This window comes from Triturus cristatus, chromosome 1_2, assembly GCF_964204655.1.
Source record: "Triturus cristatus chromosome 1_2, aTriCri1.1, whole genome shotgun sequence".
NCBI classification, from domain to species: Eukaryota; Metazoa; Chordata; class Amphibia; order Caudata; family Salamandridae; genus Triturus; species Triturus cristatus.
The window spans coordinates 605,307,634-605,320,786 of NC_140580.1; the positions used below are offsets into that span (position 1 = coordinate 605,307,634).

At 43.6% G+C, this 13,153-nt stretch overlaps 1 long non-coding RNA gene across 1 annotated transcript in view; it reads left to right on the plus strand.

Annotated features, from left to right (window-relative positions):
* LOC146867719 (uncharacterized) overlaps nucleotides 1-13,153 on the plus strand; it is a 73,410-nt gene that overhangs the window by 47,008 nt on the left and 13,249 nt on the right. Inside the window, exon 2 of the long non-coding RNA XR_014966128.1 lies at nucleotides 11,883-12,039. This is a non-coding gene — a long non-coding RNA (uncharacterized LOC146867719). The remainder of the gene's footprint in view (nucleotides 1-11,882; nucleotides 12,040-13,153) is intronic.

Consider the following 13,153-nt stretch of genomic DNA (forward strand, 5'->3'; position numbering starts at 1 on the left):
GAGTTCGAAGCATGACTTCCTAGACACCTTGAGCGTTCTTTCCAGGATAATGTCCCAGTCCTTATCAGCACTATGGATACCCAAATATTCCTACAACCTAGATCCTCACGCACTGCTCTGCATAAGCATGAGACCGTCTTGACGGTAAAGCTATGTATTGACCACTCTTCAGTGTACGGGGCTCAGTAGATGCTGTGCACTAGTGTTTTCTTATTGCTACTGTGTGCACTCAGTACAGGCGAAAATGTCCCTGTGGTAGATCAAATTCTGCTTTGAAATCCTCAAATGGGAGCAGTTCTGGGTCCTTAAAAAGGTCTCCAATTTTTATCGCCCCCCCTCAACCCAAATATCAAGGCCCACCAGCTTCCACCATGGGGACGTTCCCTCAGTAGCACCAGAGGTAGTTCAGGGGAGTATGGACTTTTGGTACATATTTTCTGTAAACCTCTATGCCACCATTTGGCCATTGCCCAAAACTCCTGGGTATCATTCGCAGATGACCTTTGCACTTGTAGGAATACTTTAAGGAGGTCAGAGAGTGGTGGCACAAAAGGGCTCGGGCCCGACTCGGATCCCCTCTGTACGCCAGTCCCTGAATCAGACATTGCAGTTGGATTGGTATGTATTGTCTCAAAGTCCGGGACCGGTAGCCATCCAGCTGTTGCACTACATCGTTTCTAGTACCAATTGTCAGTGCCCTGTCTCCCTTATGAAAGCAGTGATCAATGAGCCAAGCTCAAGAACTATTACTTTCGGGACCCACATTGGAAGCGTATTAAAAAAATAGAGAAGGCTGGGGAAAGCCACCATTTTTAATAGCGCTATTCTGCCTGCTACCGAAAGCGCTAATGTCTTCCAGAAATCTAAAGAAGATCTCGGGTATCTGATAGCTTCTCCTACATTCCCATCCAATAGGTCAGACCGATCATGATAAACCTTAGCCCCAAAGTAAGCCAAGCATTGGGGTTTCCATTGTAATTGAGTCAGTCCCTCTTGGGGACCGTCGCTCTGTTCTGCAGGAAAGAGCCTGGACTTCTGCCAATTGACTCTTAAACCAGATAAGAGACCGAACTTCTACAGCATGGACTGGACTCCTATCAAGTCCTCCCACGTGTTGCGCAAGAAAATGAGTAAGTCATCCTCATAGAGCGCTATGCGATGGTGATGTCTTCCATTATGTAACCTCCTATACATACGTCCATACCAGGAAGAAGCAGCCAACGGCTCCATGGTGATAGCAAACACCAGGGGAGATGGGGCAACCCTGGTGTGTCCCCTGTTCCCCCAAATAACCTGCAGAGAGAACCCTCCCGGTGTGGACTCAAGCAGTCTGTCAGGTATATAGTAATCGTGTCCCCGTTAGAAAGCTGTCACCTAACCCCACAGGTAGTGCCTTTCTAGGCTGTCAAATGCTTTTTCAATATTGACATCAAAGTCTATGCGCCTCGTTCATAATCCCTAGCTTGTAGAATGGGCAATAGTTTTGGGATGTTGATTGCCGTCTTGCGGCATAGGATAAATCCCGATTGATCTTGGTGGATCAATTTAGGCAATAGGGGACAAGAGCATAGTTGCCAAAATTTTACTCAGGATTATGTAATCGATGTTTAGCATCGATAGTGGTCTATATGCTGAACGATCATGGGCTGGTTTACCTGGTTTTAGGATGGGCCTATAACCGCTTCCCTAGTAGTGTCCGGTAAGGTTCCTGAAGCCTTGGCCACCATGTATAAATTTACCAACCCGTTCTGCAGGGTAGGTGGCATAGAATTCCACCGGGAAACCAACAGTTCCTGGGGTCTTATGCGCCATAAGCTTGATGGCATACATTATTTCCTGTGGAGTAATGCCCCCTAAGTACTCTCGCTTCCTCCAAATCAAGTTGTGGCAGATGCAAAGTCTCCAAGTATGCCTGCGTCACCGCAGTGACCTGCAAAGTGGAACTTGTGTAGAGGGTAGAGTAATAGTGGGCAAATATGTTAGTAATATCCTCCTGCGAGTATAATCTGTTTTCCCCTCCGTCTTCCAGTTCCACTATGGTCCAGCCACGCTTGTCTGGGTTAACCAGCCAGGCAAATAGGGAACCAGACTTGTCTCATTCAGTGTGTGTCCCATCATTATGTTGCTGGTAGTCAAAGCACAAAAGCTGTTCTATCTGTACTACCACAACCTCTTTAGCTTCCAAAAGCTCAGATTGTAACTCAGTCACTCAGCGCTTGCTCAGCAGCCAGGACCTCTCCTAATAAAGTGTGTCTGATCCCTTTCGACTTAGCCAAGCAATGACCCCGGAGAACCGCCTCGAAGGAGTCACATTCTATCTGGGGGGGAGAAGGCCGTATCAGTGGTATCGGCAATATACTGAAGTATCTTGTTCCTGATCGTTTCATAGACGACCTGGCCTTCCAGCGATTCTGGTTTAAGTCTTCATGCAGGAAGAGAGGGTCGAGTTTGATCCTACTGTAAGTGTAATAGGACAGGGTTGGGGTCCGATATGGTGCAGGCCAGATACTCCACAGTGTGTACTGAACTGTGAATTTTCAGGGTACAGAGAAATAAATCTCGGCAGACATGAACTTTGAGAAGCCCAGAAAAGAAAGAATAATCCCGCCCCATTGGATATAAGCATCTCCATGAATCAATGAGCCCCCAATGTTGTTGTCAGTCTTTAAATGCACAGGCTTTGCGAATGGTCTGAGAGTCACTCAGTGGAGGGTGCAGACTGGGTATCACACGCAGTAAAAATCCTCCACTATAATGGATGAGGTAGTCAAATGATGTGCTAAGTGTCTTGACAGGCTCTCTAGGAATGTGTCCTCATCTATTTTTGGGGCATACACATTCTCCAGTATTGAATCTTTCATAGATTCACATGCTTGTATCTTCCCCGTCATCATGGTGGGAGTCTCACGGTAAAAGAATAACAATAGCAGTAAAAAGAGAAAACTGCATAGAAAACCCATAGGGAATTATATTGTTTGGTAACCTAACATCATTATTATGTGGTCCAAAACTCAGCCAATCAGCTGCCAGCCCTGACATCACACTCCCCAGCAGAGCCACCATACCTCAGATTTCCAACTGCCGTCGTGTGAGAAGGAGTCTCCCTGAGCCTTGCTCAGTTTGTTCCTGGGTGAACTTTTGACCGTTCTATCTAACAGTCTTTTCATCTGGATTAAAGGTACTGTTTTTCATCTTGTGTCTAAAAATGTCTGTAGGCTCTAAAAAGAGGCTTTTCGGGTCCTGCAGATCTTGTGGGAAGGCCAGATTATAGTCTGAGGACCCCCACAAAGATTGTTTGTACTGTCTGCATCCAAAGCATGTGCCTAAGGACTGCAAGCACTGCAGAACTTTCTCTGCCAAGACTTTAAAGGACAGAGTAGCACGTTTGCTGTTGTGTCTTCAGAAAAAGAAGGCCACCTCAGAGACTGACTCAGAAGATGATTCAAAAGCACAATCTTCTAAAAAGCGGGAGTCAAATACTTCTGAAGAGAAAGTGGATGCTAAAAAGCAAAAAATTAAAGACAAGGAGGCGTCTTCATCTTCTCTACCTCATACACCTCTAAAGAAGTCTTCAGAGACAAGAATGGTGTCTGCAGCCCTGTCGACGAAGACTGGGGCGACTCCGGAGCTTGTTTCTGTGAAAACGTCAACGACGACTACATAATCGACGTCAGCGATGTCGACGGCAGCTACAAAGACAACGCCATCGAAGAAAGGTTCGTCGACGGCACCGTCGATGGGAAGAGCGTCGACGACACCGTCGACCTCGTCAACGACGACCTCATCGGCGACTATTCGAATATCTTCGTCGTCGACCTCGTAGACGGGAGCACCGACGACGGGAGCTCCGTCGACGATGACCTTTAAGTCACCAATGGCAAGATCATTGATCTCTATCAGGACTTTTCCACCGTCGACGGGCTCGTCGTCGGACAAGAAATCCACGGAATTTACTACTTGGACAACAATTTCTCCACTTCCTCCCTCAAATCTGCTGGATTTACAAGAATCGGAGGAGGAAGGGTCATTTGGAGTAGCCTATAGTCCCTCACAGCTACAAATTAAGAGCCAGGACACAGACGAAGAAGAATGCCAGGAAGGACAAGGGGATTTTTCTTTTAAAGATCGTCCAGTATCCAGCTCCAAAAGATATGAGTCTTTCCAACAGTCATACGAGTATGAAGAGGAAGAGGAGGCACATCCTAATGTGAGGGAGGACTCAATTTCGATGCCTGTTTCTCTAGTGACTGATTTAAGTCACATGATCAATGACTATTATCGTAGTTTTCCTGAGGCTAACGCTCCTGCCTCGAATACCTCAGGCGGTTCTCAACCTGCAGCTCAAGCTTCGGTGGTTCAGCCTCCGCCTACGGTGCAAAAAATACGCTCTCCTCCAATAATTACAATTAGAGATGATTTCGCGAGAGTGATGGAGAAGACCAGCCAGAAGAAGGGGAACTTCTTCAGAAGGAGCCAGCAGGTGACTAATGGGATCAATCTATCTTGTCTACGACACCGTCTCCGTCACCAGCAAATTCTCCACCGGAGGACATTGGAGGATTCCACAACATCATGGAAAGGGCCTCCAAGAGGTTTGATCTTCCACTACCAGTGCAGGAAACGGATTGTTTCCTCTATGACTTCAAAGAATCATCTAGAAAGTCTATCAGATCAATTCCTATCATTAGTCATATCTGGGACGAGGGCTTGAAGATAATGAAAAATCTAGCCTCGTTTGCAGCCTCGGTGCCCAGAATAGAGAAGAAATATCGGGCCCCAGAGTCTTCTCCAGCATGCCGAATTGGGCATCCACACCCAGAATCAGGCGGCACAGAGACAGTCCAAAAACCCAGTCTCGGCTTCTTCAGCTCCACCCGACAAGGAAGGAAGATGGATGGATGGCTCGAGGAAGCGTTTTGCAATGATGGCAGCGGCTTCGATTCGAGCCTCAAACGCTCTAGCTCTGATCATTCGTTACAATAGACAAATGTGGTCGGACATTGCACCATTATTAGCTCATCTCCCAGATGACAAAAAGGAAGAAGCAAACACTATTTTACAAGATGGAGCTAGGGCAGCCTCTGAATCCATCGATATTGCTATGGATATTTCATCTGTGGCGTTTAGACAAATGGCCGAAGCAGTGGCACTCCAGAGACAAGGCTGGCTAAAGGCCACTGCATTCAGGCCGGAAGTCCTGGCAACAATTGTGGATATGCCTTTTGACGGGGAGAATCTCTTCGGCAAGCATGTAGACGATGCTCTCCAAGGAATAAAATCCGACAAAGACACAGCGCAAGTGCTGGGCTCTCTGCAACAAGGTAGATTCCAGTCCTTTCTGAGGAGAAGTTCTAGAGGCCAGTACAATCAGAGATCTTCTTTCCAGTCCAATAGGTACCAACCTTACAATCAGCAGGGGTACTGCCAGTTTTCAAACAACCAGCAGTTTCGTTCTTCAAACACTTCCTACCAGCAGCAGTCCAGAGGAAAGTCTGCTGCAAGAGGAAAATCACAGCAATCCAATCGGAGACATTGACTTTACCAGGGCGCCCACCACCTTGTCAAACCTCAAAAATGACCATTACCTCTCTCTTTTTTATCAGCAGTGGCTGTCGATAACAACGGACAAATGGCTACTGGACGTGATACATCAAGGCCATACCTTAGAATCCATACAGAAGCCCCCGAATCAACAACCTGTTCACAGGAAGCAATAGCATCTTTCAGCCCTCAAGGCAGAAATCTTGTCTCTTATTGTGAAAGGGGCGTTAGAGGAAGTTCTGCCTCAACAGCGAGGGAAAGAATTTTACTGGCATTTCTTCCTGATAAAGAAAAAGCAGACTTCCAAATGGAGGCAGGTAATGGACCTGAGAGGTCTAAACCAGTTCATCAGAAAAATATTGTTTCGTATGTTGTCACTTCAAGAAATCCTCCTGATGCTACGCAAAGGAGACTACATGGCATCCCTAGATCTCTTAGATGCCTATTTTCATTTTCCTATTCACATCAAACACAGGCAGTATCTACGTTTCATGGTGGCAGGGCGCCACTACCAATTCAAGGTCTTACCCTTCGGTCTAAAATCGGCGCCACGGGTTTTCACAAAGTGCATGGCGCCAGTAGCAGCGCACCTGAGACAACAAGGCCACCAGATTTATCCGTATCTGGACGACTGGCTCATAAAGGGCGCATCATACCAGGACTCCCTGCACTCTCTACAATGCTGCATGGATCTCTTCCATTGTCTAGGACTATGGATTAACTTGGAAAAATCGTCTCTCATTCCGTTGCAATCCCTTCGATTTCTAGGAGCCATGCTTCACACAAAGGAAGCAAAAGCTTATCTTTCAGAGGAGCGTACTCAAAAAATCTTAAAACTGGCATCACAATTGCAAACAAGAAGGTTCACTTCAGTGAGAATCTTCAAGTCCTTATTGGGGATGATGTCTTCCTGCATCCCCTTGCTTCCCAACTGCCGGTTGCACATGAGGCCTCTCCAAGAGCTTCTCGACAAGCAATGGGTGCAATCCCAAGGGTCCTTCGAGGATCGGATCACCATCACGCCTCAGATTCAGTCAGCTCTGTCATGGTGGAGGATCAGAAAACATTTAACAAAAGGTCTGCTCCTCGAACCTCAACTTCCCAGTTATGTTATGACGACAGATGCATCACTTCAAAGTTGGGGGGCACACCTTCAAGACCTCGAAATTCAAGGACATTGGTCCACTCACAAAGCTCAGCTTCATATCAACTTGTTGGAGCTAAAAGCAGTGTTCTTGGGTTTACAGGCGTTCCTCCCCAGAATCCACGATTCGACGGTACTAGTCAGGACAGACAGTACGACGACGATGTTTTACCTATTAAAACAAGGGGGTACCAAGTCAAAGCTCTTATCGAAACAAGCTCAAGAGATTTGGAAATGGCTACTGCTGCACAACATCTCTCTCCAGGTCCAGCACGTTGCAGGAGTTCACAACACACGGGCAGACATCCTGAGCAGATCAGCTAGCGTTTCCCACGAGTGGGAATTAGCTCAAAGTCAGCTTCTGAGAGTGTTTCGTCTGTGGGGCACCCCATCTCTGGATCTGTTTGCAAACCACTACAACAAGAAATGCAAGCACTTTGCAAGCAGGTTCCCTCAAGCGGGATCTTGGGGCAATCCTCCACATCTACGCTGGACAGGAATGTTCGAATACGCATTTCCTCCATTCCCTCTGATACCGAGAGTTTTACAGAAAATGAGATCGGAACCGTGCCATTTAATTCTGATAGCCCCGGCATGGCCGAGACAGTTCTGGTTCTTGGAGCTCCTCCAGTTGTCAGTGGCCCCCAGAGTACAGTTTCCACTAATTCAAGACCTAATCTCTATGAACAACGGGCAAGTTCTCCATCCACAATTAACATCGCTGAACTTGTCAGCCTGGAACCTCATGAGCACGAATTCCACTCCTTAAATATTTCTCAAGAGTGCCGGGATATCCTCTCTCAATTTCTGGCAATTTCAACAAATAAAACTCACACAGCAAAATGGAAGAGATTTTACCAGTGGTGTGCATCTCAAGCTCTGCATCCTTTTAATGTCTCTCCAGAGCAAATTCTCCCGTACCTTTTACATTTGGCCAAAGCAGGTCTCTCTCATGCGTCACTCAAAGTGCATCTTGCAGCTATTTAAAGATATCGCAGAGTACCAAATCATCCATCTCTTTGGTCGCAAAGGGTGATAAAGGAATTTCTCAAAGGGCTCTTCAGAGTGTTTCCTACAGTTCAACATCCGCTAGTCCCTTGGCAGCTCAATACGGTCCTGACGCAGCTCATGAAGCCTCCGTTTGAACCAGTACTTAAAGCGGAATTACAGTTCATTTCTTGGAAGACGGCCTTGCTATTAGCCCTCACTTCAGCTAGGAGGGTCAGTGAGATTCAGACTTTCTCTATTGCAGAACGATTTCTTCAATTCAGGCAAGATAAAGTTATTTTCAGGACAAATCCTAAATTCATTCCTAAAGTCCCTTCTGTTTTTCATCTCAATGAACCTGTGGTGTTGCCTACGTTCTTTAAAGGTCCTTCTTCTGCAGCGGAAAGAGCCCTGCATACTCTAGACATCAAAAGATGTCTAAAATTCTATATTGACAAAAACAAAATCATTTCGAAAGACAAACCAACTATTTGTGGCCTTTTCTGGGCCTAGAAAAGGCTTAGCTCTGTCCAGATCTAGTATTTCTAGATGGATAACTTCTGCCATTTCCTTATGCCATGAGAAAGCTGGAAAACCCCTGCGATCCAGAGTTCACGCTCATTCCACGAGAAAGATGGCAACTTCAGCGGCTTTGTTCGCGGGAGTATCGCTCCTGGACATCTGCAGAGCGGCAACATGGACGAATGTGCACACCTTTACTAGACACTACTGTCTAGACACAGCGTGGAAAGAGGATACAGCAGTGGGACAAGCAGTTCTACATCATCTGTTTCAATAAGGTATTTCTCAGAATATATATATATATATATATATATATATATATATATATATATGTATATATATATTACCTACTGGCGGTCGCCAGTAGGTAGTTATAGTTAGGACCCTCTTACCATAGGAAATCCGCAACATTCTATTTTGAATAACTTTGGCGCCGGTCGACGAATCCTCGCCAAATTTTCAAAATAGGTGGGGCGCTGCGCTCCGCTCCTACCCTGAAAGTCTCGGGGGGATTCGTCAAGCGGGGGCTGAGATAAAAGGGGGGTCCCAAAACGCGTTTTTCCCATGCATTTTTCCATAGGACCTTTAGACACAGCTACAGCCCGAACGGCTGAACAGAGTTAAATGAAATTTGGCAGAGAGGTAGTCCTCAGGTCAAGGAAGTGCCTTTTGTAGGTTTGGTGTTAATCTGTTCAGTAGATTCTGAGAAAATAGCCTTTAAATCAATATATATATCTGAGCCAGCTTACGGTGCGCTTACGGTGCGCTTACCGTACGTGTACGGTGACGTGCGCGAGCGCGATTCTGATTGGCTGATAGATCTTAGTAAACATTCGAATCGGTCGAAACCAGGAAGCGGCGGCCGCCATTTCGTGTGTTTCAGTCAGAAAAAAAAAGGGAGATAACTTGAAAAGGGGGCAAGGAAGAGAGTTACAGACCCCCTAACACTTGAAAGGGGGTCAAAGAAGGACAGAAAAGTACAAAAAAAACATTTATTAATTTTTAAAAAAATCGCGGGGTACGCGTACGGTAGAAAAATAAAATAAAAAATGAAATGAAATGCAGATTTAAGTGTTTAGATATTAGGGGGCTCTAAAAAGAGCCGTTGTGTTTATGAAGTGATTTTTTAGTGGTACCTACAAGTAAGTACCGATGCAGAGTCTAAGGTTCAAGAGGAAGACTCTGTTCCCTTCATCATTGAAGTGCACACCATCTCCTCTATAAATGTCTTGCATGTCGTAACGCAAGTTGTTGTGGTAAATGGAACCCATACCATAGTCTCGGAGGAAAGCAGAAACAGATTTGTTGACGTGCTTTCTTGCTTTGTCAATCTGTGGACAGAAATGATTGGACCAGTTCCATTTTTGCCTTTGGCATATGTTAGAAAACACAAAGGCAGTTTTAGGGAAAAGTGAAAATAGTTGTGCAAAGGTCTCCTTTATAAGCATTTCCAGACCTACCCCAGTCAAAGTGCCTAGGTCATTGCCACCACAGTGCACTATTATGAGGTCAGGGTGTTGGATTTGCATGAAGGATTTCACCAATGGCATCAATTGGTGCCACTTTAACCCTCTCTGACCAATCCATTTAATGTCTACATTTGGCAAAGCAAGGTCTCTCACCATACCTGTTTTCTCTGCATACTTTTCACTCCAGAAGACATAGCTGTGCCCTACAATCCACACTGTGAACATCTTCAAAGGAGAACTGGATGCACTCAGGAGGTGTAATTCAGTAGAATGGTAAAAAGAAATGAAAGACAGTTTGGAAATGAAGGCATACATATATATATATTTTTTTTTAAACTGATTGGCTGTTTCATACCATTCTACAATAAAAACTAGGCTGTATGTGTAAATTTATAGAAGCATGTTTTGTATTGGTACAAAAAAATGTGTTACCAAAGAACAGTACTATGGATTTGCTGTTAGGTTTGAAAAGTCAAGCACTCTTGCACTTTGAAAATGAAACATTGTCTGCTGAACTTCTGACCTGACACCACACAGCAGTGTTCCATGAGCTGTTGCTATGGTAGCAGGCAGAAGTCAAGTTGGGGGAAGGGTACTAGGCAGAAGTCAAGTTGGGGGAAGCAGACTCTTAGCACACAGCCAGCTGCATATCCTGTGGAATCATGCATAGTAATCACAACCGAGTGGGGTTTGAGGTTTCAGTCAGTAATGCAAATACATTCAGCATCACTAAGGCTGGTTCCCCTTGCTGGAGTGTACTCAGTCACCCAGGTTACACATGTTGCTGGTCTGAAAATGTTGTTTGGACATGTGCTTTTTTAAAAATCTAAAAAGTGGATTCATAATGTGTCAGACTGTAAAAGTACTCATTTGCCAAAAAAAAGAGTAGTAAGTGTGCTTTCAAATTGGCAAAGAAATTTTGTTTTTTGACTAATATGAAAACATGACTCTGTGTGCAAAGAGGAATTACAGGCAGAGATTTATTGCGTATTGCTCTGGTGATTTTACATTTGCATTAGATGTAAAGGGGGAGCTATTTTTTTGTGCAGAAGCAGACTCTTAGCACACAGCCAGCTGCTTATCCTGTGGAATCATGCACAGTATTCACAACCGAGTGGGGTTTGAGATTGCAGTCAGTAATGCAAACACATTCAGCATCACTAAGGCTGGTTGCCCTTGCTGGAGTGTAGTCAGTCACCCAGGTTACACATGTTGCTGGTCTGAAAAAGCAGTTTGGACATGTGCTTTTTTAAGAATCTGAAAAGTGGATTTAAAATGTGTCAGACTGTAAAAGTATTTATCACTTGCCAAAAAAAGAGTAGTAAGTGTGGTTTCAAATTGGCAAAGATATTACGTTTTCAGACTAATATGAAAACATGACTCTGTGTGCAAAGAGGAATTACAGGCAGAGATTTATTGCGTTATGCTCTGGTAATTTTACAGTTGCATTAGTAGGAAAGGGGGAGCTATTTTTTTATGCAGAAGCAGACTTTTAGCACACACCCAGCTGCTTATCCTGTGGAATTATGCACAGTAGTCACAACCGAGTGGGGTTTGAGGTTGCAGTCAGTAATGCAAATACATTGAGCATCAGTAAGGCTGGTTGCCCTTGCTGGAGTGTAGTCAGTCACCCAGGTTACACATGTTGCTGGTCTCAGAAATCTGTTTGGTATTGCTCTGGTGATTTTACATTTGCATTAGATGGAAAGGGGGAGCTATTTTTTTATGCAGAAGCAGACTCTTAGCACACACCCAGCTGCTTATCCTGTGGAATCATGCACAGTATTCACAACCGAGTTGGGTTTGAGGTTGCAGTCAGTAATGCAAATACATTCAGCATCACTAAGGCTGGTTGCCCTTGCTGGAGTGTAGTCAGTCACCCAGGTTACACATGGTGCTGGTTTCAAAAAGCAGTTTGAACATGTGCTTTTATCAGAATCTTAAAAGTGGATTCAAAATGTGTCAGACTGTAAAAGTACTTATTACTTGCCAAAAAAGTAGTAGAATGTGTGCTTTCCAATTGGCAAAGAAATTTCGTTTTCTGCCTAATTTCAAAGCATGACTCTGTGTGCACACAGGAATTGTTTTTAGATATTTAATTTGTGAATGTGTTATTGTGATTTTCACTTCTAGGAAAGGGGTACTTAGTATTTTAAGATTTGAAAAGATCATAAAAAATGTAGTAATATATTTAAATATAAAAAAGGATTTTTTTTTAGTTTTTTTCAGGTATTGCTGAAGAGCAGTGAACAAAATTTAAGATGCCTACAAAATCCAGAGTAACGAAAAACCACAAAAAAAAACTATATTTGAAGACAACTGGAGGACCTAAGTTAGTTGGAGATGCTCATGTTGGGAAAAAGAGAAAGTCGTCTGGTAAGCAGACAAAAGATTTTTTAAAGAACATCTTCAAAAAAAGGAAAAATGTACAAAATGTCTGTACTGGAAAGAATGTTTTCAATAGAAAAGAACAGGAAAAAATTGAGAATTTAGTTAATGCAAATATACCTTCTGCAATAACAAAGATTAACTTAAACAGAAAAACAGCGTTTAAAGAGATACGTAGAAAAATTTTCAGAGAAGAGTTATGTCCAATTTGATAAAGGATGTGAAGAAATATAAGAAAAAGGCAAAATATTACAAGAGAAAAAACAGAAATTGAAGCTATTGCAGCAAAGGCATTAGAATTAAAAAGGAAACTATTCATTTTAATTTTGAATAGGATGCGTACATTAGATAAAATGGTTAATGTACTGAAATCACAAAGCAAAAGGAAAAGAGTAGTGAAAAGAACAAACTTTTGTAAAGTGTTTTTAGGAGAATGGATGCATAGTTCAAGTAGTGAACCTTTTTTTAATGAAGAGAGTTATTTTCAAAGTAATAGTTTGCTGCATGCAGTTGACACCAGAGGTCGTGCTTACAAAGTGAAAAATGGTTGTATAATGGAGAAGGAGAAAATGGTTCCAAGAGATGAGGTACAAGTGATGGCGTATGAGGCTATGGGGAGACGTCCTAAAGCCCCAGTGTACACTTGGAATTGTAGTAGTATTTGCACTGTGCGTCAGGAATCTATTGATAAATTTTGTGAGTTTCTAAGAGAATATAGTAAAAAAAGTGTAAAACAGAAGATTAAGGTGCTTCAAAGTCTAGATCCATGCAGAGTGAGAGAGAATACTGGTTTGCAGGGTCATTCTCTGGCTTGTCTATCTAAAAAAGTGTGTAAAAGTGTTTTTCATCATTTTAGGATGCTGGCTGTTCATCATACTGAAATGAGAAAGTTTGTGAGACGGTTGTATTTTGCTAAAAGTCCAGCAATAAAGTTAGATGAATTGAATAGGGCTCTGCTCCGTGGATCGGTATCAGATGTAGAGAAGGCTGTTGATGAAATTCAGTTTTGTTACTTTGGTCCTGAACAAGACAGTGCAGAAAAGGACACAGTAAATGAGGAAGAAGTGGAAGAGAATGTAGAACCCTCTGTAAGTAAGACATT